Source organism: Ambystoma mexicanum, chromosome 8, assembly GCF_040938575.1.
Source record: "Ambystoma mexicanum isolate Mex_15411 chromosome 8, UKY_AmexF1_1, whole genome shotgun sequence".
Classification (NCBI taxonomy): Eukaryota; Metazoa; Chordata; class Amphibia; order Caudata; family Ambystomatidae; genus Ambystoma; species Ambystoma mexicanum.
In genome coordinates, this window is record NC_090929.1 from 267,905,412 (window position 1) to 267,929,077 (window position 23,666).

General features: G+C 44.0%; 1 protein-coding gene across 2 annotated transcripts in view; it reads left to right on the plus strand.

Annotated features, from left to right (window-relative positions):
- Positions 1-23,666, plus strand: part of ASTN2 (astrotactin 2) — a 3,972,579-nt gene that overhangs the window by 1,609,243 nt on the left and 2,339,670 nt on the right. The window lies entirely within an intron of this gene.

A 23,666-nucleotide genomic window follows, 5' to 3' on the forward strand; every position in this document is an offset into this window, starting at 1 on the left:
TTGCATTGTGGGAGATGCAGTTCTGAAAAGACCAAACAATAACTGTGGCATGTGACTGTATGGCAAGGCATTAGGAGCATTTGAGTGACATCAGTGTTGTTATTATTGCAACAAGGGGTGATTTTTCAGGGACTGGTACCCCTCATTTCGCACTTTGTATACCTGCGGGAGGTCTTGTTTTGAGTTTAATTTTAGAAAGCCCCCTGCTTCAGGCTGAAGTGGGTCACCCCCTACCACCTTAAGGTGAAGACCCTAACCCTGTCACACAGCAAATGCATTACAAACGAAAACTTTCAAATATGAGAAATAGTTAAACAATTACTTTGAATTATTTTGTGCCCCATTTCTCGTTTATAAGGAAAGTCCATGAATGATGAAAACATGGTAAATTAGTTTGAAATATGTTGGATTCAGCGTATCTCCCAACCATCTAGGATGGGGAGTAACACTTCCAAATCTTTCTTATCAATTGTTTAAAAATGCAAAATTGTGTTAAAAAAGTACCTCAGTTTCTTTCAAAGACATTGTCATCATGTGTAGAAAGCAAGTGTTAATATGAAACCGAATGGCGGCCTAGAGGAGCGCACGCGGGCGCATTGTCAGTCTCCATTCAGTTTCTGTGTGCAGGAAACCCTGGGTGGGTTCTCGTTATGAGGTATCAGACCTCAGGTCGCTGTCCGCGGTGCTGAAGGGACAGCGGTGCAGGCTCGTCCAGACACCTTCGGAGGGTTGACGTCAAGGCGAAGGCGCGGGGCGGGCTTTGTCCCCGTCAGGAAAGTGAAAACGCAAAGGGCATCAGTGCGCCGACAGAGTCCTTCCCTCTGTAGCCCTACATGCTTGCTGCCTGTAGAGACGGCCAGGGAAATAGCCCGTGTACGCCGTATCCTTCGAACAAAAAGCCTTATCAGCCGTGTTGGTAACTGTGGCGATCCATTGAATTCCTACCCTGAAAGAGTCTGTCGCGTACAATCGAGATTCTGTCAGAGGTACAAAAGCCGGCTAGCCTCCAAAAGGAGACCATTGTGGCTTTTCTAAGCGTAGCTTGTAGCAGACAGAAGCCCCTCTCATCCGCGCCTCTCCTAGGAAATGGGGGCATTCTGAGGGTCTTCTGTTCACTCACCAGTGCGCGACCTGCCTTTACAGCTGCGGTTCTCCATCGCTTCTCCCACTCTCAGCTCAGTAAGAAGGGGATGCAGGCGCCCTGCATCAGAGGCAAGGAGACGGAGCCTGCCAGTCGGGCGGCCCCATCTCCTTGCCTTCTATCCAAGCAGTGTGATGCCGACTGCTGCCAAGACATATCCTGAGCCTACCATGCCCTGGGGGATGGACCGCCAGCTTCCGCCTGGGACGAGTGTCCTGCCATGCTTGCCAGCTCAGCATTTACGTGTGGACAGGGTGCCTGCGCCATAAGCAATCTGGGGTAGATGTTACACAATTGCCTCAGTTCCGTGGTCAAAATGATGGACGTACCATTGCCAACACAGGCACTGCATAGCAGGGTTACACCCGGCCGCTCATGTGTAGGGGGCACAGGGCCCCAAAGCCATGTGGGGCCCTAAAATAGATCACAGTCACAAGCTGCTTTCCGCAAATAATGCTCACCATAGTCTTTCAAAATGCGACCAAAACCGGAAGTTGGTTCCTGATCAACCCACAACAAAAATGCGTCTAGATTTGTGTATGTGACCCATATTTTGCAGATGTTTTACTGTTAGGGTGAGTATTGTGATATATGAAAATACATCCCAGCGTGCATTGTGGGCTCAGGAATAGTTGCATGCTCTCGTCATTATCACAGAACTATAAACATCTATGTCAATTTTCAAGTTCCCAAAATACTGTTTGATTTTATGCAAAGCAGCCGGAAACTATTGTGCCATTAGTCCACATGTCCTTTCAAATCGGAGATGTACATACAGAATTAAGGGGATTTCCTCACGTATTGAAATGTTTATATTCTGAGTGAGAGAATGTTTTTTAAATATTTTGTATCAACAGCCATTTCTTTAGAAACTGGGCCGGACAAATGAATTTACAATGTGTAAACTGGGTGCAAACAAGACCACCCAAGAGCGTGCTGAGTAACTCAAAATACATGTTTGCAATGTCTCATGATTATTATTATTATTAGTCTTATTATTACTATTATTATTATTAATAATATTAATAATAATAATAATAATAATAATAAAAATAATAATAATCATAATCATAATAATAATAGCAATAATTGAGTCTCAACCTAGCTTCAAATGGAAAGCAACCAAGTGCTTCCCAAGTCATCGGGGAGAGAACACTGTGAGGGAGGCAGGTGCAAGGGATCAATACAAGGAAGCAGGGAGCTACCAAGGGGAGGTGGGTGAAGGCAGACCAATTGCCCCCAAGCAATATACAAGTTACCAGGGAGGAACCATGGGGGAGCAGATTGCTCAGTCTCAGGTTAGATGGAGAGTGGAGGGTTTGGACCTAGCTATTAGGGAGAAGACATTCCTTGAAGAAGGGAGCCTTGAGCTCTATCCTGAAATGTAAAAGCAAAGGGGCACATCTGGAGTTTACAGGGAGAAGATTCCAGTGTTTGAGGACATAGTCAGAGAATGCTTGTCTTCTGGTACTTTCCTTCCTGCACAGGCAGAGCTAAAGACTACACATCTACACACGTCCTTCATGGAAGTTTTTGATATTGACAATGTTGACTTATAGTGTTTGTGCAACATCATGCAATTTGCTGGAATAGATTGTTGCTGCAGCTTCAACAACGTACATACAAGCCTAGATTGTGTTTGTAGCTTCAGAAAACTTATCATAATGGCACAGATTGTGTCCACAAAGTCAAAGCACTTTACGGTAGAGATGCTGACATTTATTGTGGATTTAGCTCCATGAAATGATTTACACTGGCAATGCTAGAATACATTGTGGGTCTAGGTGCATACAAATGACTTGCAAAGGCAGTACCAGCATATGTTGTGAAGTCGGGCATCATGAAAAAGTTGTCAAATGTTCTGTGTACTGATGGTGACATAGCATCTGCTAGACATTTTCATGATTTACCCTACAGAACTAATTGTAAATTGTACGCCTTTTAAATCGTTTTCTCAAAAAGTATGGTGCAAAATGCACCATTTCAACAAATTATTTTAAACATGTTCTCAGAAGAAACAGCCAATTTCTGTGTCATTACTTACGGCTCGCTTGCTATATTTGCTCACTTGCACTCAATTGTGGAAGATGTTAATGCCCCTGCACTAAAGATATTCACCTGCCACCACTCACCTTGAATCCTTTACAATGCAAGCACCCACCTACAGGAGATGCTCGACAACCTGGCAAAAAATGCTGCCACTACTACTGCCATGTGCATAATATTGTTGCTGGCCACCCAATGGTGGCTGGAAAGAAAATGTGGTTGCCAGGCGCTACCCCATTGTTTCTATGTTAGGTGTAAGAAGTGAGATTTGATTTAAAACATCTTTCACCTAGTGCAGTCTGCATCATGCCGCTGCGGCACCATGATCATTATAAGAATTAGGCATGCATGGTGGCCCAGGCGACCTGATAATCTTGCAGAATACACTTTCTCAGAAGAAACAGCCAATTTCTGTGTCATTACTTACGGCTCGCTTGCTATGTTTGCTCACTTGCACTCAATTGTGGAAGATGTTAATGCCCCTGCACTAAAGATATTCACCTGCCACCACTCACCTTGAATCCTTTACAATGCAAGCACCCACCTACAGGAGATGCTCGACAACCTGGCAAAAAATGCTGCCACTACTACTGCCATGTGCATAATATTGTTGCTGGCCACCCAATGGTGGCTGGAAAGAAAATGTGGTTGCCAGGCGCTACCCCATTGTTTCTATGTTAGGTGTAAGAAGTGAGATTTGATTTAAAACATCTTTCACCTAGTGCAGTCTGCATCATGCCGCTGCGGCACCATGATCATTATAAGAATTAGGCATGCATGGTGGCCCAGGCGACCTGATAATCTTGCAGAATACACTTCATTCAATGGAGGCTTCCTCATTGTGTGCTCTGCCACTGAATACAGACTAGGGTAACATAATACAAATACCTGGTGTGGCCCCATACGGAGCAATGCATTGAGAATGTCAAATGGGAGAGCGGTTATAGGCTCAACTTGTTCTCACTAAACTCTCAAAACATGTAATTGCATACTGCGGTTAGCTAACAGAGCTAGACCAAAACCTTTCTAAATGTACTCTAGAATAATCTACAATGAGCACCCACCAAGCACAAGACTGAAATCTCCCTGTGATTGCAGGGGAAAACCACAAAAACACAATGCATCCTTTGTTATGAGCATTTTCCATAAGACACCTTAGAAGCAACATGTATCTTGCGTTATGCTATTGCTATTTCTTTGTCAACCAAGGTAGTAACCGTTGCCTTCTTTCTCTATATGCTGTCCAGCATGTACTTACTATACAATGACTTGTAGAACACAACATAAACAACACATGTGCTGCAGCTTAGTAGCCCCATAAATCTTATACAAAATGTATATATGAGTGTATGTTGCTTAAAACAATCCCAAACATGTTTCCGTCAAAGGTTACATTTGTGTATATACTATGTGCTCATCAATACAGACCTTTTAAACTACAAGTCTCAGTGATTTAAATGTCATCACCATTTTAACCTCTCAAGTCGGATTCTTATTCTCTTGACTGGACAGTCACTTTTATCATTGGGTAATAATTGTATTTTTGCTGTGTTGCAACTAACCAACGATCCACGACCTTGCCTAGATAAGCCTGCTGTTCCATCCACGTTACCAAGATTGGACAAGGAGGTCTTATAATTCACTTGTATTACAATCTGTTTGGATCCCCTCTGGTGTATAAAGGTGTGGGGTTGATTGATGGTTTAGAAACCGATATTCATCCCTGGAGCACTCGTGCCCCGGAAGTTGATTCCTCACAATGTGTGCATGATATTTCAGATTGGGTCGTTCTTTCTTTTGTTAGATAGATTAAATATACAACACATTTCAAAATGTAAAGGTTTTTCAGAACTTTCAGAATGATATTAAAATGTTTGGTGTTAATGAAAAAGAGCACGAGGAGAGATTATGGAATTTTGTTTAAATATTTGGAGGGAGTGGTATTACACTCAGATTAAAATGCTAATTTCAAAGCAAGTCCAAACTGTATTTGGAAAGTGTTATGTCCAGTAAACGAAAACACCCTCAAAGTGACAGGTTGGGGGTTACACAAAATTTTCCAAACCGAAAGGCTAAGATTTACAATATTTTTGTGATGGCTGATTACTATGCAAAATGCAAGCATTACTTTCTGAGTCAAATACATCATGGATAGAGTTAGAATGTAAAGAATGTGGATGAAATATAGTCTGTGTAACCTAATTTGCTGAGATAAAGTTTGTACTCGACAATGCCCCCAATGTTAAATAGTTTTCATTGGGGAAGAAACTCGTAATGGCAACAGATGCAAGACATTCAGGTTTAGGAACTATGTTGAAGCAAGTAGCAGGCAAAAGATTGCAAACCAATGCTTTAGCATGTCAGACCCTATGTTGTCCTGGATTTTTGTATTCAATGATAGAAAAAGAAATGAAGGTGAAGTAAGTTGTGAAGAATTCCAGGACTGTGATGAGTACTCATTAAGTCATAACTGACTACAGACTACTTAAGGACACGTTTTCATTACACATCATGTGTTTGCGGACCGCATTACATGAATACACATTTGATGTCATGTAAGGAGTGACACATGTCATAGCTGATTGTTTATCCAGATTGCTATCACAGAATGATACTGAAGTAACTGAGGATCAGAAAGAAACCAATCAAGTATTAGCTGTAAAGCAAAGATTTATGGATGAGAGTGAATGGAAGAAAGTGATGGAGAAGGATGCTAACTTGGGAGTGTAAGGGGCAAGCAAATAAGAATAATAACCTGGATGAAGGTAACCTAAAAGAGATTGGATATGAAGCAGAATTGGCTGATCAAGGATGAAATAAATACATGTGGAGAACATTATGGTTATGGGATGAGCAGATAAAAATGGCAATAGCAGTAAGTGCAACACATATTGGCCACCAAGGTCATCGGTTTATTAGTGAAGTATATAGAAATGTTAATTTGTGTGGGTATGTTGAGTAAATTAATTGAACAAACCGAAGGTGGCCAATACACCCAATACAGTGGTAAGAGTCAGAACTAACATGGGAGAAAGTATGTTTAGACTGTGTCTACTCTGTCAAATGGGGTTTGCAACAATCATGTTGTGAACTGTACTCTGCTTGGAAAGGTTCAACCCTCAGCCGACCCACTCAGCAAAATCCCTAGGCTTCACTGTAGTAGAAATCAATCCTTCCAACAACACACCGTAGTAAATGCTGAAATTCCTTGCTATCTGATCTCTCTAATCCACAATGTCAAGCCCTTCCTTCCACCCCAGGACATCTGACCGGTGGTGCAGGCCACACTTATCTTGCATATCGATGTGATAAAGCCCTCCTCACAACTCCAAGAGTCCCAACAAGCTGACCACATCACCCCTGCCTTTTGCAAATTACAATGGCTCCTGATCCAGGTTAGGATCTGGTTCAAAACCACGTTCCTCACCTACAAGGTAATCTATCCTACCTTGTAGCCAAACTAAAAGCATTGGGTGGTACACTGCCATCTCATAGTAAGACTATCACCAGAAAGGAAACTAGGCGGCTTACAAGAGAAAACTAGGAACCAGTCCTTCTTCTGCTACGCTCCGTTCCTCTGGAATGCCATCAAAGTGGGAATCTGGACAGCTCCAAATGGCCTTCGATTTAGGATAGACCGGGACATCTAACCCTTCCTACAACACCTTGGTGTGACCTAGATTTTGGATATCTTGTGCACAACCGCGTCGATATATTGTACTGTGAAAATTATTCCTAATCTTTACTTCCTGACTTGTTATATTGTTGCTATCAATGTTTTGACCTCAGACCTGTAAAGTTCTATTTTTCTGCTCAGCTAGATTCATGCTATAATAATAATAATAATAATAATAATAATAATAATAATAATAATAATAATAATAATAATAATTCGGATTGACCATCTTTCCAAATGGGCTGGTGACATAAGAACATTTCAAATGAAAAACATCGTGCTACAAACATTTTTAAAAGAAGTGTACTCACAAGCAGTAACGAGAAATAATGGGGTACGATAAAGTCAAAGGAAATAGAAGATGATCGATTGATCATGGCAGCTGTTTACGTGGCATCGGTGTCAAGAAGCATATGGAATGATAGGTTAAAAGTGGTGTTTGCAACAGATACCTTGTTAGGGAGAATTCTCATTCTATGGCTAATTTCCCTTACGTATACAGTCCCCCAGCAGCTTTGCTGGATTTGAAGGGTTTCTTTCTTTTTCCTGCGTAGAGTGAGGGTGTTTTTCCCACTCTTAGGCGTTTTTGCTATGTGTGTTCTAGGCTATTTTGTGTTTAATGTCTATGGGATTTTCTCACCCCCATAGAAAACATCTTTACTCACATGTGTTACACAACACCCTCAGTGCAGTGACACAGGGGTGTCGTAGCGACCCCCAAACATAGACTCCATACCCTGGGACTGACTCCTGTCTCCCAGGGCATGTAAAGTCCCAATTGACTTTACTAGTCAATTTTTATGAACTAAACCAGTACAAACCATCTTACTATGGAGGTACTGAAAAGGGTTAATAGTTTTCCCCTTATGTTCATTTTCGAGAGGGTACCGTACAGTCCCTCTCCCAAAAGATTCTTGCTGGTAGCAGTGGCTACTACTGTAAATATTCGACCGCAAATATTTTCCTATGGGATTTTCCCATTGTTCGAGGCTACCACTTTTTCTGACAGCCTCTAACATACCGCTGGTGTATTTTAATATTAACTTTACTCCGGTAGGTTTTTATTGACATAACTATAATATAACTTCTTTCTCGTGTTTTTCTCTAAACTCCTAACCCAGGTCGGGGATCCTTTGTTCGTCCTTTTGGCAGGCTTCTGCCGAGAAGCCCTCCTTTCGGCGCCACTGAGTCTGGCGTGGGTCCATTGTGTGGAAGGGGGAGTAGGACCCCTGGACAGGGTTGGCTCAAAAACCCATGTCACACTCTATCCTGATAGGTTGGAGGGTCTCCCGCCAAGATAACCACTCCACTGTGTGAGTGACAGGTAGGCTGTATGAATGGGGATCTTTTTGCATAAAAGCAGGGTCCTGAGGACTGGAAGTGCAAGACGTCACCACTGGAACTAAGAAGCCAAAGAGGTGAGAAGCCAAAGACATCTGCAACGACTGAACCACCGGTGAAGCCCTGCTGCAGCGTCTCACCACTTTTCTCCACACGACGAGAGAAGATCTTCACCTGCAGGAGCCTTCTTCCCTTGAGCTGGTGGGGCCAACCAGTTTGCCAATCGCCTTCCCGGACCTGTCTTAGTTGAATCTCCCGTACCGCGTACTCGTAGGCCGGACAGCCAGGCACCACGATTTAAAGGAGCGTACCTTTTATTCGTCAGGCAGCAGCGTGGCTGGTTTTATCCCTGGGTAGTGCAGTAACTCGAACCTTCCTCCACGATGAGAGCCTCTGTTCCTCTGCTGGATCACCCGAACTGCAGGAACTACCCGGAACAACCGCCACTGCAGGAGCCACTTCATTTAAAGGTACATTGTTCCGCCAGGCGGCCCTTTCTTCGCGGTAGCACTAAAAGTGTTTTAAATCCTTTACCTACCTGTTGGGTTGGCCACCCCTCTCTCTTAATGTTGTCTTTTCAACTTCTGCATCCACCTTTTAAATATCGTTAACCAAAAACTTGACTGCAGCTACGAGAACATTTTTGCTCCTGGGCCCTTGTCCTGTACCAACTGACTTTGGCACAAGCCTACTGACTCTGGGTACATTTGTTAGACCTGCCTTCTTTAGATTGATTTTCACCTAAGAACTGTGTGGTACACCTAATTCTTACAACTACTCTTTCCTTCCCATTCTTAAACCGTGTGTAATGCTGTTTTGCTCAGTTTTCAGTTAAGTATTGCCTATACTGATGCACTGGGCCTCATTACGACCCAGGCGGTAAGTTACCGCCTGGGCCGTGACTTTACCACCATGGCGTAAACTACGTTTACGCCATGGTGGTTGGCGGACTTACCGCCCCATTCCGAGGTCGGCGGGGCGGTAAGTCCCCAATCCCCATTTACCCTTCCCCATTCCCATTTTTGCCCCATAGGGCATAATGGGAGTGGGGAAGGCGTTAATTACGCCACCGTAAATTACGGTGGCGTAATTAACTCCATGGTCCCTTAGCGCCATGGATTTTAACACCTGCTAAAAGCAGGTGTTAAAAGCGCCATGGCGCTAAGGGACCTCGTAGTTGGCGGTAAGGGGTCGGCGCAGCTAACGCTGGCGTTAACCCCTTACCGCCAGGGTCGTAATGAGGCCCACTGTCTTGCTTAAACTGGCCCACAAACATATGGGAAGTGTTGTTAGGGTGTGTAGGAAACTATTTCTAAATAACTTGTGCTTTCCCTCCCTTGTAAGGAATTGTTAGAGTATCCTTTGTGTGTAGTTTTCACTGTGCCGTTTTGCTCAGTTTTCACTCTGGTTCACTTGGTCTACAATTTAACTAGGGAGTGTGTATATTTTTCCTCTGACTTAATTTAACTTGCTTGATGACTGTGATACATGTGTTTTATCTAGAAGTGTATAAAATAAATATATAACTACTTTTTAATACAAAGCTTTGGTCAGTGTTTCCTTGTGCCATAGTACTGTAGGCCCATTGTGTAAACCCTGAATACTGCTCATTTCCCTCTTGAGATAGGTCGACTGCTCAGCCACAGCTACCAACTAAATCTTTGTTGTACGGACTGATACCAAAGGGGTTTTATTGCTCTCACCTGTACTCTTAATCTGGTGTAGTCCTCCCTAAGGGAACTGCGCAGGATTCTGCCTAACATACCTTTACTCCTCACGGCAAAGGTCCCATTTGAAGTGCTTACCGGTCACAAGGACAGCATGACATGTTGCACAGCAAGGGTGAAGAGAGCAAGTTGGGGAAGAATAAAGAAAGCAATCACCAAATGCCAACCAGACACTCTGTTATTATTATTATTATTATTATTATTATTATTATTATTATTATTATTATTATTATTAATATTATTATTATTATTGTCATTATTATTGAGCGCAGGCCTAGCTTTGAGAAGCAACAGAGTGCTTTACAGAGGAAAACAGCAATACAGATACACAATGGAGAACTATACAGAGATATACAACCTTAAAGATGCATAACAGAGCATGTTTCAGCGTTAACAACAGAACAGAAAGGCAACAAGGGTCAGATTAATAGGGGCACAGAGGAGGGGTATAACTGTATGAGGTGGAGGGAGAGAGGCAGACAGCCTCTAGCGAGTTGGGTGGCACAGGGGTGACGTGATGGTCTAGATGTTGAGGAGGAGAGACTCCTTGAAGAGATGGGTCTTGAGTTATTTTCTGAATTGTTGGAGTGTAGCCTGGGAGCATGTCTGATGCTGACAGGGAGGAGGTTCCATAGTCTTGGGGAGTAGACAGAGAAGGCATGTTTTCTGGTCCTTTCCTTTTGGGAGCAGTGGATTTGAATTCTTGGATTATGGTGATGTGCTCTGCCGCAGATGCTAAGTTTCTTCACACAGTAGCTGGATGACTTGTGGGCCACTGCCTTATAGATGATGCAACAAGACTTAAAGGTGATTTGTGCATGCAGTGTGAGCCAGTGAAGGTCGATGAGTGATGTGGTCGTATCTGCATAGACCATTAATAAGGCATGTGGCTGCGTGTAGGACACTTCTCAGGGGCAGAAGGGAGGACGACTTGAGGCCTTTGAGGAGGAATTGCCCCATCCAGATGGGATAGGACCAGTGCTTCAACAGTGGCTCAAAAGCCACCCAAAGGGAGAGTTTGACTGTCTACAGGAGGGAAAGCTGATACCAAGCTATTGCTCGGTTTGGAGGAGTTCGTTGATGTCAATGTGTTGCTGCATTTGCACAAAAACCTAGCTTGGGAAAGCAAGCTGGTTCTTTACAGAGTAATAAGGGAAACTATAGGAGTGGGAAGTTACTAATGAGGCATAGAGCACAGGAGCAGGAAATGAGCGAAGAATGGGGAGGGTGAGAATCCAGAGACCCAGGCAATGGTGGGCTAATGCTAGGTCAAAGCAGGAACAACCAGGGTGGTTAACAAAGAATAGGGTCCAGTAGCAGCTTGGGAAAAGAGTGGGGGAACACAGCAGGGGAGTAATACCAGAGGGAGTGAATGCTTGCACTGTCAACCTGAAGCAGGCAAGGGAGAGGGACCATTATAAGAGGAGGGCATCACAGAAAAGCCCTATGGGTTCGGTCCTCAAGGAGAGCAGGGTTGAAGTTCTAGAAGTTGATGAGGAGTATGTTTGCCCATATTCCCCTTGACAAAACTGCTGTCAACATGAATGTTTTCTGAAACTCTGTTCTAAAATGCAGAGCCAGACACAAAGCCAAAGTGACATTTGATGAACGATACTAGAATTGCAAAAATAATTGGTTCTTTCAGAAGCCGAGGTTGTAAATTAATAGCAGTGGCATGATGGTACATCAATAAAGGCTTTGTAAAATGCCATGAATAAAAAAAAGAAAAAAAGAAGCGAGTAATAGTGTATAAAACCAAAAATGTGTTTTCCAAATGCATTCAAATAATGAAAAGCTTTCACTGAGCAGCGATAACAATATATGGCTGTGGCAGCTGGGAGAAACATGATGGTGTCTCCCTGACTAGTTTCCAGGGGTCTGGCACCCAGGTGGCCGGGACACAGCCATCACTATTGGATCCAGTTCCTGGGGGAGGACCAATGAGTGAGTATCACTTGGATCGGGGCTCCTCGGGGAGTGGAAGTGGGATACCGAGAGGGTGAGACGCAGTATCCCCCTCCTTCCAACAACGTTCCCCAACCATACACAAACCATTTGCACCTCCCCTTTTTTAATGCAAACACTTTTGCCTGTTACGAGGGATGACAGACTAACACTCAAGCCATTTACTCGAGCCATTTACCTGACATGTCCCAACACCACAGTCAGGCAAAGTCAGGCAATTGGCCAGAACCACACACACCTGACAACCCTTTCCCTTCCCCACAGGGATAAAAGTTGGAGTACAAGAGCACAATACGAGGAAGGCAGACTGCATGGCCAGAGAGCTAACTCAGCAAAGCAGTTCATGAGAAGGAGAAAGATAGCGCATACCGAGAGGGTGACAAGGAGAGAAGTTACCTTGCCCTTTCCATCCAAGGCCCATGAAACCTCAGCAGAAGGAATTGTAAGACCGCAAGCAATAGCCAGCGTGTGTTACAGCATATGTCAACAGTGCATAAGACCCTCCTCTGCTGATAAACCAGCCGGGCAGAGATGCTTGTCTCAGTGGTACCAACCTTGTCTCCAAAGAGAAAGAAAGCCAAGCAGTTCATCACAGTCAGTGAGGTGAGGGGGGAGTCGATAAGAAACCGAACTGTGTTGAATGAAAAGTATCAAACGGCTATTTGAACTGTAAAAGCAGGAAGAGCGATTGATGTAAAAGGGGGAAAACCAGCAACCGAGGAGCCCGGCACCATGTGAGTGCTCACTCAGAAAACTCTAGGCAATTAGCTAATTGTTGAAGCTACCATAACCAGAAGCCCTTGGGAAAGCAAGAAGGGGTCAAAGTGGTCATACAGGAGTCTTGTAAAATCCTCTGTATAGTCGAAAGTCTTTGACTGATAGAAGATTGTGAAGCTAAGGGAAGTGAATCCTGCATCATAAAAATGTAATGAAAAAAGGCGCGATTGGCAAGAGTAAACCCGAACAAAGGATGCCGATAAAGAGGGGACAAAGTCTATAGTCCCAAAAGACAGTGGGCCTCATTACATGGACGGCGGTAAGGGTTAACGGTCACCGTTAATGGTACCGGTGACCGTTAACCCTTACCGCCTTACTACGAGGTCCCTTTGCGGGTTGGAGACTTTAACGCCTGCTTTTTGCAGGTGTTAAAAACCAACCCGCAAAGGGACCAGGGAGCTAATTACGGTACCACAATTTGCGGTGCCGTAATTAGCACCTTTCCCATTCCCATTATGCCCTATGGGGCAAAAATGGGAATGGGGAAGGGCAATGGGGGAAGGGGGAATTACCGCCCCACCAACCTTGGAATAGGGCGGTAATTCCCCTTTCCTCCAAGGCGGTGCCGGTATTTTACCGGCATGGACCAAGGTGCTAATAGCACCTTGGTCCACCGCCGTCCGTGTAATGAGGCCCAGTGTCTTGACAAAAGTGAACCTGGCCGAGCGATGTCGAAAGTGACCTGCTTAAAAGGACATTAAGCTTTGTGAATGTCACAAAGAAGATTGTGTTGAAAGCCATAATGAACTGGGCAGAGGGAGGCTAACAATTGAGAAGGGTCCGAACCAGAAGAGGGCGAGTCAGGGGTAGAAAAAGTAATCACCCAATGTATATGTGAAAAGGAGCTCTTTGTTCATTATTTAAATACATCAGGCCCATGGCGACAAGAGACATTTGGATAGAAGAGAGACTTAACCACCGAATGTCCTGATTGCTGAAAGCTCATCCTGGCAAAGTTCAAGTATGTGCTGTCCACCAAAGTCCCAAGTTATCCCATGCGGAATATGTGGGGTAGGAAAGACCCCAAGTACTGCATCCATGATGCCACCAGGACTGCATTATTATTATTTGATGGTTGAAGTTTGCTCCCATTTTAGATTTAGGTTTAGATTAGGCGTTTTTACAACCTACCTTTGCAGTTTAATAAACACCCTTGAACTGTGATCACTTGTTTCTGTCTTCACTGTTGTGACCATGAGTTCCAATATTTTTCATAATCAATTGGATTCTTAGTTGTCCCCTTTTGGCTTTGGCAATATTAGTTATTATTAAATTGCCTTGACATGATTATCTTTTGGCTTTGGCAAAAGTTGTTTGTATTGCCCTCTTTTGTTGTTGACATGTATTCTGACCCACATAAATACAGTCACACCTTTTCATTCTGCCTGATAAGTTCTTAGTCTGCCACTTTCTCCTCTTAACATCAGCTTGTTTTTCAACTGCATTATTATTTAGCTTTAGATCAGTTTGGTATTCAAAATAAAGTTTGCTTGGCCCTTTTTCTCTCTCTAGATTAGATCCATATTTCACCCTGACTTGGCCAGCGGGCATTCCCTGATTATTCCGGGGTCACATTACAACAGTGAAATCACCGGATATGGCATGCGCATTCTCTCGCTCCACTTCCTCCAGGTCTTCTGCTTCTGCTGCTTTGCATGGCCTGACAACCTTATTCATTTGGCCCCCGGTGGCCCGCACCATTGGAAAAAGGAGCATTCTCTGTTCCAGAGCCTCTATGGTGCTTGCCTGCCATCAGAGCACTCCATACTTCGGGGAAAGCTTTCAAAGTGTATGCTTCCTGTTGCCTGACCTCTGCACTTCCGGTCGCCAGGGGGAAAGCTTCTAAATCCGATGCTTCCAGCTGTAAAGCCTCTGCAATAAAGGTCTCCCGAGGAAGAGACCCTCTCATGACCGGCAACTACTCAATACACGACAGTGGTCCCGGTGTCCCCGCTCTCCTTCAGATTCTGCTTTTGCTTCTGCTGCAATGTGGTGAAATCATGACTACTCCACCTCCTGCTGCTACTCTCTATGGCCTTTTATGCCTCTCAGTCTCCCTCATGTGTGGGTGATTAACACTAATAGGCTGCAACTTGCAGTTTCATACCTGTGCAGCCCTCTTCTTCGTCCCAGTACTCAGGGATTATCCCCAACGATAAAATCAGTTTTTCTCTTGAAAACATCCATACCTAGTTTATTTCTTTCCTTATGTATATTCCCGAAAGGAGTATTATAAGGATTTAAGTTACAGTTTGGTTTTATAGGGGTATTATGATTTTCCACATCTAATTTGGTAATATTTCAAGATACATCTTTAATACTCTCCTGGGGTTTATAGGAGCTTTCATCTCTATGAGGGTCTTTGACTTTTCAGGGGCTTTTCACTCGTATTGAGACAGTTAGCTTGTGAAATTAAAAGCTCTCTCTGACAACATGCCATCACATATTCTGATATCCCTGATACTTCCTTCTTAGAGGAAGACAAATACAGTGTCTCACCCAACAGAGTCTTCCTGTTTGCCTGGGGCCCTTCCTGATCCACCCTGCTAATACTACTCTCAGGGTGAGGATCAGGAAGCATCTGCCTTTCCCTGCCCACCAGGGAGCAGACTTTAGGTAGGGTCTTTGTGAGCACTCCATAGGATTATAATTTTATGACATGCTTAATACTGGAGACCAGTTTCTAAGCATGAGACTGGGATTTGAACCTGTGTTGCTATGCATTGTCTTGCTTACAAGACTTACGTGTTGCCCCTGAGCTATCCTCCTGTCATTTAATCACAGGTCTCAGTAGAAGGAGAGACAGGGGGGTTCTAAAACACGTGACATCTTTTGATAGAGAGATTGAATGTTCAGGCTTCACTCAGTTGAAGTGGATAGGCGGCCACATATCCATCATGGATGCAATCTCAATAAAAAATAAGAGTCGTACAGGTTAATTCATAAAACAAAATAACACAAACACACTTAAGCAGCACTATGGGTAGTACAAGCCCAAACTAGAAAAGCTAAAACCTCTTCATAAGAAAAACAAAATAGTGTTAGAATGCTACATTTGGGAGTATTGTACACGGTTACCAGACATTTGATCGAAAAAAATTGGTCGACTGGACAAATGGTCGAACCAATTTGGTCGAAAACCAAATGGTCGAATTTTTTATTTTTTTATTTTTACCCCTTTTTTGGGGGGGCGGGTCCCCCCCAACCCCCTTTTTTTCTCAAAAACCCTTTTTTTCCCTAAACTACAACCTTAAAAAAATATATATAAATAAAAAACAAAATTCGACCATTTGGTTGTCGATGAAATTACGTCGACCAAATGTCCTGTCGACAATTTTTATTGGATGAAATGTCCGGACACCATTGTACACCACCAATTCTTTTATTTTTTAAATGCTGCCAAAAATTCAATAGGCCAAGGTGAGCCTCCAACTAATCTCTAGCTCAGTTGGAGAGTAAGAGGCATTATGAAAATCCAGATTCGGCTGTGGGAAGATGACAGTGTCACTTCAAGCAGAATTCAGCTTTCACTCCAGAGAATAAGTGTGTACAGAGCAAGGATATCATTGCAAAAGCAAAGCGTTCATATGTGTGGTCTCTGTGCCGTTGCAGGAATTTTAAAGTGTGCAACAAGGTGACAGCACATAAGCTATGTTCAAGGCTGTAGACAACTACTCAGCACACAAGCATTCCTCAAACCTGGAGTTCTGACAGGGTGTCAGGAACAATGTCGGAGTTACTCATCAGTGGTTCCTAAATCTAAAGTCCCATAACCCAAAGAAATGAATGTCAAAACTATACCTGTAGTCATATCCAGATCCAAGATGGAAAGCCAAAGTGGGATAAAGAGTGGGATACAGAGAAACACAGGACCACTAGTCCCCAGAAAGGATCTGGGATCCTAAGAACATTTGGGACATTGTTGAAAGCAAATTACAGCGGTAAAGTGTGTATCAGTCAGAAAGCTCTGAATATCAAGTGATACTAGGAGAAGGCAGTCGTTCTCTTGGTTATGAAGAAGTAGAGAGAGATGCCAGGGAAAGGAGCCCTTCCCCCGGCTTTGTGTGTCAAGAGCAAACCAACAGAAGGGATCATTCTCTTGATCATGAAATAAAGTCAGGTTGGTTATGCCAGGGGAAGGGAGTCATTCCCCCTAGCCTTCTTATCCATGGTATCAAGACATACCAGGGGTCATACCAGGGGAAGGCAGCCATTCCCCCTGGTTCTATTGGAACTTGTACAGAATCACACCAGGATAAGGGAGCCATTCTCCTGGAGAGAATATTGTGTAAAGACTATTTTGAAACCTACTGATCAGAGGAAGGGAGTCATTCCTTCTGATGTTTGTGTTTGAAGGAACATTTTGGTTAAGCAACACAGCAGAAACAGGAGAAAGAAGGAACTTTGTGTTAGTTTACTCTTTAGTTTTACAGTGTGAGGGATAGAAGTATATTTTGACACAGGTCGGTGGTTTATTCTTTGACCGACATTCTGACAGACCTTTTTAGTATTAGTTTCTAGGCAAGGATACCACGCTTAGAAGTTAGGGATAGAGAGGACCTTTTATCCATTTTCTAAAATAAACGTCTATAACCAAAATCATGCTTCCTTTGTGTCAGTCTCCTTCTTCAACATACTTTCATGACCCATAGCTGCCACTTGGTCCATTTTGGGCCCCTAGAGACTGACTAAGTACCTTTTACGGCTTTTTCATCCAGTAAACATATCCTTTTTATGTACACTGTGGTTTACTTGACTTACACCCCTGATTTATTACTTAAAGTGCTACATTGTACTTTCTTTGTTTAGTTTCTGTTCTTTCCACAGGGGTGGGTTTTGTGTAGTGTGTAGCTAGTTATTTTTGCCATTAAAAAAAATATATATTTTTTTATTTAGAACCTTCATTGGACATTCCCTTTACTTTGGACTGCTATACATTGCTATGTGTGTTGCTGCTGAGTCACATTCACACCCATCTTGAGAGCATAGGCTTCCCTCTGCCCAGGATACCACAAAAGGCGAAAGATGTATAGCTCTTAAGTGTGCCTGTTTTAACTATTTGATTGTGTTCGCTCTTGCATTGTAGCAGTGTGAAAGCTGAGTGGGCATTTTAGCCTCTACGCATAGAGGGCAGAATCCAAGTAGTTGCATGCTGTCTATCTCCAGTTAAGTTTCTCAGCTGCAGGTTGATGTCACTCTCCAGTTAAGTCTCTGAGCAATGGGTCAGTGACTCTCTATGCTTGAGTCTATGAACTGCAGGTTAGTGTCTCTTGTATCTCGATTGAGCTGCAAGTCAGTGTCTCTCTCCACTTGAGTTGCTGAACTACAGGTGCTGTCTCTTTCCAGTTTAGACGCTGAGCTGCACAGTGGGTCACACTCTAATTAAGTAGCTGTATATCATTGTCTTTCTCAATTTGAGTCTCAGCTGTATGTTGGAGTCCTTCAATGGTTGATTGAGGTATAGTTTGATGTCTCCTGCTGGTCACTTGAGGAGCAGGTCAGTGTGTGCGTCCGGTTGAGGATCTCAGCTGCTGTCTCTTGCTAGTTGATTGTCTGAAACTCAAGCTAGTGGGCTTCATTAAGAGTTTGGTGGTAATTAAGCAATAAAGCTGTTGAATTACTGACAAACTTGCTTGAAGTTACCATCACTTGGTGCCTTTTGGTTTACCACAAGATTACAAGTGGTGGTAGGGTGGTGTTTATCCACAGGTTCTGAGTCCATAGGACTCCATGAGGATTTTGGTGGAATTACTACAAGTGGAAATTCTACCTCAATAATTCTGCCAAACTTTGGGCTTAAATTGGCAGATTTACTTCAGGCATTATTAAGGAGGAAAATCCTCCACTTTAAGATCAGACTTATATCTCAGTGGTGAGTAACTTGGATGTAGGTTAGTTTTTTCCTCCAGTTAAGTCCATGAACTGCATGTTAGTGTCTCCCTCTGATCAACTGAGGAGCAGGTTGGTGTCTCTCGTTCCTCTGTTGAGGCGCAGCGTGGTGTGTTCCTGCAGTTGAGTATCAGTGTTGGAGTCTCGCTGGTTGGTTGTCTGAATGGCAGGTTAGTGCCTCTCTCCGACTGACGGCCAAGTTCGGAAGTGCATACCATAGCAGGAAAATCTTCTTCCATGAAGGAGGAACACTTTCCTTAAAAGCACCATATTCTAACAAAGGAAGATTGCGATGAGGTACATGAAAGCCTTGTTTGTGCATGTGTCTGATTCACGGCCTGCAAACAACCAGGAATGCAAGGCAGGGACAGGCAGGGGTTCTCCTGACCGAGCCCTGCTGTTGCATGTCTAAAAACAGGAGTTAATTCACCTCTACTGCACTGCACATGTTTTCCCTTTCTAAAAATAGCATTTACCAGACCGCAGCACTCTTACCATTTGCTGAAAGCTTAAGGACACTTTTTCAAATTAGAAAAGTGGCAGTCTTTAAAGAAATACTCACTGTTCCACTGGAGCACATGTTTCTCCCACAATTAGATATTTTAGCAGCTTCTGCTGCAGGAAACACAACAACGGCCTCCAAGCCTTCTACCCACCACTAAATGGTGGTGCTGGAAACTCGAGGGGAGAATGCCTGCTCTCCACATGACTTGTATCAGGCACTGAGTCTCAGAGCAGAATGTTGGTGCCTCTTGTTGGCCGATTAAGGTGCAGGTTGGTGTGTCTCACTGGTCAACTGAGGTTGGGGTTAGTGTCACTCGTTGATCAGCTGAGGCGCAGTTGGCTGTGTTTCTACAGTTGAGCATCAACGTTGGTGTCTCTCGCTGGTTGAATGAAGTGCCGGTCAGTGTGTCTATCCGAATGAATCTCGGAGCCGCCTACTGGTCAACTGAGGCGCAGGTCGGTGTCCCGCTCCAGTTGATCCCCGGATCAGCAGGTCTGTAGCTTGCTCGCAATGCTCTTCCAGGTAGCTGGATAATGCCTGCCTTTCCAGCGCCTCTCATTTCAAACTGAGACACGTCCGCAGCAGTTTAGGAAAATCAGAGAATGGTGCACTCAGATGGTACAGGTCTGAATTCAGCAGGCCGAGATCACAGCCACTAATCCCATGAACAAGCTGCTAATTGAAGTCTCTCAGGCTGAGCCGGGACACGTCGGAAAGGCTCGCAGCACCGCTGCGCGTTCAGCGAGGCAGGAACAGGCCTGCCGCGTGCGCCGAAAGCGCTGCTAATGGCTTCACCCAGAAGGCAAGGGGAGGACAGAACACACTCTCTTACCATCGAGAGCAGTCCACGATTTACAGTCACCGAATCAACAGTGCTCTCCAAATGCCCAGGTGACAGCTGGGTGCGTCTTTCAGCCCAATGTGCCTCTGCCAGTTCCGAATTTACCATTCGACGTAAGACCTTATGTGGATGGAGAGCGGATATGTACCGCGGGCACACTGCACTACCCTGAACTGTAATTTAAAAGATATTCTTACCCTGCATCCCTGACCCCCCAAATGCAGCCAATACATGCGGGCAGTAAAATCACAGCTTGCCCTAGACTTCTACAGGCAATTATTACGTTATGTGTCCCGTTTGCACCCTGTGTGTGATTGCCTGTACGGTTGCACCATATTACTTGGTTGGTGCCAGTATTTCTAGTCTTGGCAGTACATCAGTGACTCTACAGTCACATCTCGTGCAATGCAGGTGAAATGCAGGTGCCCCCTCCCCCTTCCCCCGTGCCATACATTGTTTGGTCCAAAGAATGGCTGCCAGTTACAGATACGGCCTTACAAATGAATGGAGCGAGTCTTCCTGTTCCCAGCGCAGGGGAGCGTTTCTCTCTGAATGGCTTTTCGGTGAATTAGACACACCTGTGCAATTAAAAGCAAAAGGCCAAGTATGAAAAAGCAATGTTTAAATGGTGATCACTGGCATTGGTTTGGCAGCATCATTCGTGCTTGTAATAATTAAAATAATAATAATAATAATAATAATAATAATAATAATAATAATAATAATAATAATAATAATAATAATACTCATAATGCACCTCTGTTGTTATGGCAAGAGGCGCCATCACATACCCAGCGCCTCATAGTACCTGAAGGCTTTGTACCAGTCTTTAAAGGTATTTCGGAAAGAAGTGCTGAGAAGATGCCCTGGAAAGGAGCTGGTGATGAGGCTGGAGAAGACGATGCTTCAGTGTAAGCTCTAGAGAGTTGGAAGGACACCGAAATGCCAGTCCTTTGGTCCTGTTCCAGAATGACAATCAAGGTGGGACCGCCGGCATGATGCCCTTCTCCACCTTGGCAGTGCCAGCCAAAAACTCAACCTGTCTCAACTGTTCCAACCCAGCGTTGTCTCCTAGCTGGGTGAAGAAGCGATCAGTGCAAGAAAGAGGAATGAGTCATCTGCAACTGAGACCCTTCTGACTGAGTCCGAGACCCATAGAATCATCCACGATGCCAGAGTCAGTGGCAAGTTGATATCCAGATCGTGGTGTCCCCTAGGCCCCTGCAACATGGAAGTAATCATATGAAGGGATCCGGTGCACCCCATGTACACTGCTATCCCCAAAGACTGTACTGTGCAGCTGCGCCCTCTGGCTCCAGAGGCCTAGAATAACTTTCATGGCGGGGCTGGAGGAGCCTTCAGCAACCCAAGACAAATGCCCTGGTTATTTGATGTCCCACTGATCTGTGTACAAAGTATCAAATGTCCATTGTCATGTGATAGAAGCTTGGCACCAGACAATCCTGGCAGGGGCAACCAGTCACCTGACAGAAGCACTCGGCACCAAGAACTGTAACCATGAGGTACTCAGGAGAACCCCAGCCGGCCCATAGAGCCGAAGTTTGCTCCGAGAGTACTTTAAGACGAGATAGCTGCACCTTGACACGGATGGGGGTGCAGATTTATTACTCCAAAACCAATCAATAAGGACAACTACTCAATGGTTTGGCAAAGGGAGTCCTTTTAATGACAAGTACAAAAAACAGGGAGTCATGGCAATCAGCAGTGATGCGATAGTCCGTCTGGCTTCAACTCCAATGAACTGCATAAAAAACACGTAATTTATACTGAAAATTCGTCATAAGTGACGTATAACACTCAAAATGCTATAAGCATTTCTAATGGTTTGGAAAAGGTAACTTTAATATAGGTACTATATCTGTATATGGTAACGGAGTGAGGGGATTGGGTAAATACTGTCAGGTTGGCGTCTAAGCCCTTCCTTCAAAAAAACTACTGTAGACGTCACTAAAAGTACAATGACCCATTGGTTCTACAGCTATAGGGCCCTAGATTGTGTGGTACATTGTGATTGGGTTGGCACCAACCCCATGCATACATTTCCACTTTACTTAGTAGCACGCAGAATGGTCAGCCAGGTGCAGGGTGCCCCCTCAGGTACCCGGCCTTCCTCCAATTAAGGTCACAATCAATCATCACTTCAACAACAATGTGTCAATTATGTTACTGTGGTTGGCCTCGAAACTCTATTTTCTGTCTGGGAAAGTTCTGATATCTCCTCCTGGGCGGATGCCAAGCGTAGGTGTGAACTTGGGCTTCTCCTTGCTCGGATGGTCAAGTATTGCAGACACCGTGAATTCTCCTAGGTTCTCTCAATTTGTGCATTTAATTGTTATTTGGCTTGCCACCTGCCTACGCTTCCTTATCTTGAGCTTTCATAGACAGGATATTCTGTTCATAAGTTTCAATTAGATGTAGCTACTGTTTGTTTCTTCTATTGGTATGACCTTGGCTCTCTTGGCATGAGTTGCATCTGCTGAGTTTTGATTCAGCCGTCTCTTCTCATTTTGCTAGAATATGAATATTTTGTCTTATTTGGCCTCTAGTAACCTGAGTTGATTCTGCTTTTCGTTTAAGGTGGAATCACACTTATAATAATGTGCTTTGTTTTGAGGTAAATTATGTACAATGGTGCTTGCCACGCTATTCTTCTACTTAGCACAGCAAGCCGCACTATTTTCTTAGCTTTCTTGCGGTTTCAAGCATATGTACAGGCTTTAGCTGGTTAAATATCTTCATCCTGCTTACAGCTTAACTCTCTTATGCTTTGATAGCTTTCTATCACTTTAAGCTCACAATCTATTTCTTTTCTCATGGCATTTTGTCTCCTTGTGCATTCTTAGTTCATCATTTGTTCTATCTATGAGTTCATCCGGGCTCTCGTGACATCACCGTTTGTCTTCCGTTCAGGCCTTTTTGGTTTCTTCCGGGACGGTACTTAGGCAATCTTCTTTTCGTCTCATTTGTTGGTAGGGTTTTCTCAATGGATATCTTACTGTCCATGGTTGTCTGGCTATTGGTACTTCAATAGGTGTTGCTCTTCTAATGGGTACTGGGCAGAGCCCTCCTTCGGCTCTCTGCTGGTTTATTTGCTCATCATACGTCACATATTTTGGTGTGAACATTCGTGGTACTTCAAAATGGGCGATGGGAGTGCAGGCTTTATTTGGGACCTCATCTACACTCCCCCCTCTGGGCGATTCATCGACCACTTTCACCTCCTTCTTTGGATGCAATTCACTTGATTCTTCTATATTTATCTTCACTCCATCACCTGGGTTCATTCCTTCTTCATCTTCTGGATCTATGTTATGTTATGTTATGTTAAAGTTACTTATACAGAGCACCGTCACCAATGGAATTGGTCCAGGGGCACTCTGGTGGATCTGAAAACGAGAAGATATACATGATTGTTTGAAGAAGTGTCTCTTTGGAGCCCATATTTTTATTACTCCTTTCAGGCTTCCTGCTGTCCTTACATGTTTGTCTTTATTCCATGTCATTAGTTGACATTGTCCATTTGGACTACAGTAAACCCATCTTCCCACATAGTTTCTGTGCTTCTTGGGATAGAGGAACTTTGTACCTTCTGGCGCGTGCCTGCCGGCCTTCACAAAGTCTCTTATTTCTTCATCAGTCAGGTCTTTGGGCTTCCATTCTGGCTTGACATCAATCATGATCTTCATCCCTATGGCTTTCTTTTCAGTTTTCTGGGATTGCAAGATTATTATCTTGAT